This window comes from Pleurodeles waltl, chromosome 3_1 (assembly GCF_031143425.1).
Source record: "Pleurodeles waltl isolate 20211129_DDA chromosome 3_1, aPleWal1.hap1.20221129, whole genome shotgun sequence".
NCBI classification, from domain to species: Eukaryota; Metazoa; Chordata; class Amphibia; order Caudata; family Salamandridae; genus Pleurodeles; species Pleurodeles waltl.
The window spans coordinates 428,432,696-428,439,378 of record NC_090440.1 but is presented as its reverse complement, the minus strand read 5'-3'; positions in this window follow the sequence as shown (position 1 = coordinate 428,439,378).

Genomic DNA, 6,683 nt, shown 5'->3' with positions numbered 1-6,683 from the left:
GCAGTTGCTGCAAAACTTTTACAAGACAACGATAATAAACTATGTTTATCATTGTTTTCTTGTAAAAGGGGCAGGGCCACGGGCTGTGACGAGCACGGAGGGGGTGTGCACACTCCCCCTCAGTGAGCATGTATGTTTGGCTGGCCGTCTTGGGCCACCAAACATACATGCGCACTAGGCTCTCTCCAACCCGGCAACTCAGGCACTGCACTGCCAGGTTGGAGACAGGAGGCAGAGACTTCCACTCCGCTACAGAGTGCCCTAGCTGGGTGCCCTATCCAATCCTAACGCTGCTTTCATGCTGCCAGCAGCATGAAAGCAGCGTTAGGATTGGACGCAGGACAGGCTAGGAGCCTGTGCCTGCAGTCGAGGATGGAGGACAGCAGCAAGAAATGTGAGGTTTTTTTTTAATAGCTATATTTTTACGGGCGAGCACAAAGCCCTCCGTTCCGTGTTGTTATCTCTCTTTGGGCTTTAAACCATTCCCATGGCATGTCAGTGTCTTTCATTGGTTCGTGGGCTTGCCTTTTAAAATCTGCTTGCTTTCATTAGTGGAAGGCATGCATACGTCATGCCTTTTCCGATGGTTAGACCTCCTCGAGCGCAGTGACCAATTACTGAAAACATACGAGGCTCGCTGTTTTCGGTCAGTTTGAGGACTACTTTTTCTCTTTTTTTGCAGCGCAACCTCGCTTGGCAGAAGTCGAGCGCTGTGCATGACATCGAACCTTTTACATAGTTAATTGCACTTTTGCTGGTTACGTAGATAATTGCACTTTTGTCGATGGGTTTCACTCGAGTGAACTGTTATTTCTGTTTGTGTGTCTGCTTTGCACTGATGGCGGCTGTCTGCTCGCTTATGTGAAACTTTTACTTTCAGTTTATACAGGGAGTGCAGAATTATTAGGCAAGTTGTATTTTTGAGAATTAATTTTATTATTGAACAACAACCATGTTCTCAATGAACCCAAAAAACTCATTAATATCAAAGCTGAATATTTTTGGAAGTAGTTTTTAGTTTGTTTTTTGTTTTAGCTATGTTAGGGGGATATCTGTGTGTGCAGGTGACTATTACTGTGCATAATTATTAGGCAACTTAACAAAAAACAAATATATACCCATTTCAATTATTTATTATTACCAGTGAAACCAATATAACATCTCAACATTCACAAATATACATTTCTGACATTCAAAAACAAAACAAAAACAAATCAGTGACCAATATAGCCACCTTTCTTTGCAAGGACACTCAAAAGCCTGCCATCCATGGATTCTGTCAGTGTTTTGATCTGTTCACCATCAACATTGCATGCAGCAGCAACCACAGCCTCCCAGACACTGTTCAGAGAGGTGTACTGTTTTCCCTCCTTGTAAATCTCACATTTGATGATGGACCACAGGTTCTCAATGGGGTTCAGATCAGGTGAACAAGGAGGCCATGTCATTAGATTTCCTTCTTTTATACCCTTTCTTGCCAGCCACGCTGTGGAGTACTTGGACGCGTGTGATGGAGCATTGCCCTGCATGAAAATCATGTTTTTCTTGAAGGATGCAGGCTTCTTCCTGTACCACTGCTTGAAGAAGGTGTCTTCCAGGAACTGGCAGTAGGACTGGGAGTTGAGCTTGACTCCATCCTCAACCCGAAAAGGCCCCACAAGCTCATCTTTGATGATACCAGCCCAAATCAGTACTCCACCTCCACCTTGCTGGCGTCTGAGTCGGACTGGAGCTCTCTGCCCTTTACCAATCCAGCCACGGGCCCATCCATCTGGCCCATCAAGACTCACTCTCATTTCATCAGTCCATAAAAACCTTAGAAAAATCAGTCTTGAGATATTTCTTGGCCCAGTCTTGATGTTTCAGCTTGTGTGTCTTGTTCAGTGGTGGTCGACTTTCAGCCTTTCTTACCTTGGCCATGTCTCTGAGTATTGCACACCTTGTGCTTTTGGGCACTCCAGTGATGTTGCAGCTCTGAAATATGGCCAAACTGGTGGCAAGTGGCATCGTGGCAGCTGCACGCTTGACTTTTCTCAGTTCATGGGCAGTTATTTTGCGCCTTGGTTTTTCCACACGCTTCTTGCGACCCTGTTGACTATTTTGAATGAAACGCTTGATTGTTCGATGATCACGCTTCAGAAGCTTTGCAATTTTAAGAGTACTGCATCCCTCTGCAAGATATCTCACTATTTTTTACTTTTCTGAGCCTGTCAAGTCCTTCTTTTGACCCATTTTGCCAAAGGAAAGGAAGTTGCCTAATAATTATGCACACCTGATATAGGGTGTTGATGTCATTAGACCACACCCCTTCTCATTACAGAGATGCACATCACCTAATATGCTTAATTGGTAGTAGGCTTTCGAGCCTATACAGCTTGGAGTAAGACAACATGCATAAAGAGGATGATGTGGTCAAAATACTCATTTGCCTAATAATTCTGCACTCCCTGTATGACAAGAAAAGTCCAGTTAGTAATGTGAAACTATTTTATTTTCATTTTCAATTTATGTGGCAAGAAAAGTCCAGTTAGGAGTTTACAATGCTAATTGCTCGAGCTCAAGCAAACGTGAGACCGTTTGCATTGCAAATGCTTGTCTCTTTTTGTAATCCCAAACCACGTGCTGCCACATGCCATGCCACCTCGCCCCTTTTCCATCCCTCAAGCCACCACTGATTGAGGAATAGCTAACTTGACATGATTAACCCTGTTATTGGTTACCCATCTGCAAATGTGAAGCTCTTTGGGCTTTGGAGATAGATAAAGAACACCAGCAGGAAACAAATGTGCTTTAACAGCAAGTTTAACGTTTAAAAAATGAATCCAGCACATTTTGTTTGCTCACTAAAATAAGTTTAAAATGTAATTTACAAATTCCACATGTCTGTTTAAAACATATTGTTAATTTCAACCATTTTCAAATTGTTAGACTTTTGATATGGGGGAAAATGTATGTCATTTACAAAGGGTAAAACCAAACATGTTCTTCACGTAATTAATTGGGACTATGTTAATTTGTTGTTTCTGTAAAATAGGCCATTGTCCTTTTAAGTAAGGATTATTATAAGGGCATTACATCACTACTTATGTCGTTATCCCATGTGTCCTCATTGTGACTTGGATTTGATAAGCGTGTTTGTCTTAAACAAAAGCGGTGTTTTTGGTTCTCCTGCCTCTGTTTTCGTTTGGCAAGGTGCGCTGCGGGGCAGTTGAGCTGGGCGCGGGGCGGATGAGGCAGTCTGCTGCAGATGCCCCTCAGTCCAGCAGCCCTCTGCTGGGGTCTGGCTGTTCTCACAGCCCTCGGCCCCGCACTGCATTCCCCGCACGTCCCACGGCCGTCCCGCCCGCGCCGCCATTCAGCACTTAATTAAACGCTAATGGCAGCTGTGGGTGAGGTCATGGGAGCCGCGTTTCTCACACACTTTTCATGCAAATCGGCCAAAGTCTAAACAAATTTGAATAAAACCTCTTTTGTACGGTGTATGGGCCATGTCTGGATCCCGAGGCCCTCCTGCCTGTCTGAGCGGCGCTGGGAAGCAGGAAGCCCTCTTTACCGAGCAGCGCCGGACGGGGCTCGCTCTGTCTGCGTGTGTATCACAAGGAAACAACGAGGGGCGAGGCGGGGGCTCTCCCATCAAAGTCCCAGGCACAACGGGGACCGTTTACTGAAAGCGTGGGTTTTATGGGTATCTCGGACGGTGTTGTGAAACAAGTTTTATTACTGTTTGATTCATCCTGGTCGTTCTCCAGCGTTCACCAGGACTAACGTGCTTACCATAATAATACATACCCACAACGTGTCCTTAGATCGCCAAAGCAGCTTAGTCTGGTTAACACATATGAGCAGTCTCAATCAGTAACTGTAAACGCATCAATCCACGGAGCTACCTCACCGACAGGCCTCTGAGACGTGTTTACTTTTATCTTCATGGAGGGTGTCAAATCAGCCTCTCTTTAATTTGTAATGCGTCCATGTGTAAAAAGAGTGAACGAAAGAAAACTGAACCATTCAAGAAGGAAGGAAGGTTAGAGTGGTGGTAGGGAGGAGGCCTTCAAGGTAGGCACTGATGGGCGGAAGAAAAAAACTAAAGAAAGAACGAAAGAAATGAAGGAATGAATGAGAGGGGAGGGTGAAAAATGAAGGAGAAAGGCAGGAAGGAAAGGAGGAGGAAGGAAGGTCGGAAGAATGAAGAAAAGGGGAAGGAGGAAAGAAAAAAGACGCACTATTGACGTAAGATAACAATCGCCGACGATATCCAGAGTCTGAGAAGCATGTATCTGTAAAGTTTGCAGTCACACATGCTCTTAGTGGCACGACGGAGTGTGCGACCGGACGGCTGCGTGTTGACCCACCCACCCTCTCCGTCTTTTTAGGTTGAAGAAGAAGTATTAAAGTAACCTGAAGCAACAGAGGGGTCCCCAAGGCTGGGGCCCTGGTATAACACCAGAGTTAGGATCCTGAAGTCCTGGACCAACCTGCGGATGTACACACCAGATTAGGGGGTAGGGAGCCCAGATCACTGGGGTGGCCACGGGGCTCCTGCTCCTGGCCGCCCGTTACACCCCTTGGCAGATTGGTGTTTGGAGAGGGGGCGGAACCCTGAGCATGTGGGCAAGGAACGGTGAAATCAGGGGTACCGCCGCTCTATGGATACAGGTGAGGTTCAGTTCACCTGTGTGGTCCAAAGGAGGTTCAGGACAGGAAGGGATCCTGTCACAATTGATTTATGGTTACAGATGGAAATGTACAAATTCAGTTATGCTATGGTAGATTTGCTTTGAAAAGTTTCTTGAAGTGATTTATGATAAAAATGTGTGTTATGTTATTAACAAGTAAAATAAAATAAAAACTTCTTCCAACAAAATAAAGTGTCGGTCTGAGTATGACTGGTGTTGGGGTGAGGGCCTGCTGGCGGTCTCCGAGATCTATGGAAAAGAACCCCCCCAATATGGGGGAGGGCGGCCCCTTAGTGGTCGGGCCGCCATGGGCCAGACCCTCCGCACTAGTTGTGCGTCGGGCTGGCCAGGTCCTTCTGCCCTCACACCTCGCGAGGTGTGGGGGCGGAAGTAGCTCATGGTGAGAAAACTTTGTGGCTACGTTAGCCGATCCGGTCGGAACCGCCGCGCGCCAGTGGGGGGCTACATAAGCGCCCCCCCCAGAAAGGCTCCGCCTTCTTTGTGGCGCGACGGAGTGTGCGACCGGACGGCTGCGTGTTGACCCACCCACCCTCTCCGTCTTTTTAGGTTGAAGAAGAAGTATTAAAGTAACCTGAAGCAACAGAGGGGTCCCCAAGGCTGGGGCCCTGGTATAACACCAGAGTTAGGATCCTGAAGTCCTGGACCAACCTGCGGATGTACACACCAGATTAGGGGGTAGGGAGCCCAGATCACTGGGGTGGCCACGGGGCTCCTGCTCCTGGCCGCCTGTTACACCCCTTGGCAGATTGGTGTTTGGAGAGGGGGTGGAACCCTGAGCATGTGGGCAAGGAACAGCGAAATCAGGGGTACCGCCCCCTATGGATACAGGTGAGGTTCAGTTCACCTGTGTGATCTAAAGGAGGTTCAGGACAGGAAGGGATCCTGTCACAATTGATTTATGGTTACAGATGGAAATGTACAAATTCAGTTATGCTATGGTAGATTTGCTTTGAAAAGTTTCTTGAAGTGATTTATGATAAAAATGTATGTTATGTTATTAACAAGTAAATTAAAATAAAAACTTCTTCCAACAAAATAAAGTGTCGGTCTGAGTATGACCAGTGTTGGGGTGAGGGCCTGCTGGCGGTCTCCGAGATCTATTGTTGCTCGCCGTACACTCCTTTTACCTTCACACAAAGTATTTCCAATCTAAACGCCATGCAGTGTTTCTAATTACCACACACAAGCAACAAAACAACAGACACTATCAAACGATCGTTCCTCGAGTCCCATTTATGCCCTTCCAGAGATTGTTAAAAAAGTGCCTCCACCTAGGGAATATTACTATGTGATGACAAGGCGCGACACATATATGAATTACATAACGTACTCAGCCCATATGTTAAGACGTGAATAGAATTTCAGAAATGCACACTGTATCCTGATGACGGTTGGTTTGTATTTCTGTAGGGATATTACAATAATATTGTGGGAAGTATTTTAGGGGTTCAAGGGCAACCAGGGGTTTCGGGACTCCCAATGTGCAAATATGAGTCTTTTACCTCAACATCCTGCAGGTGCCTTCTTATTGGACCCAAATTGACCACTAAGTTCACACCTTCGGCAAGTGACCCTCAAAAGACTAAGGTGGAGTGTCCTGGGCCTTGTCAGGAAGTTGGTGTGGGTTAGACACTCAAAACTTAGTAGAGATGGTAATAATGCTACCAATCTAGCCAGTGTTCCAAAATGTTGGAACTGTCCAACTAAAATAACAAAATTAAAAATGGGGGCCAAAAAGATGGACCAGAGCTGGGCCTCTCTCTTTGTTACAGTAATTTGAATTCCATCTGGGCCCATTGCAGCCATTGATCTTGCTTTTGTGATGTAACTTTTCATCTTTATTGCCTTTGGAAGACAATACTCCTCCATGACTCTACAGTGGTAGTTATCCCAAACTGTGGAACTGAGCCTTTTTATCCACTAGCAGCATACAACCCTGAAAGATATTCTATCCACACATCTCCACTTATAGTTACTGGAGAGGCT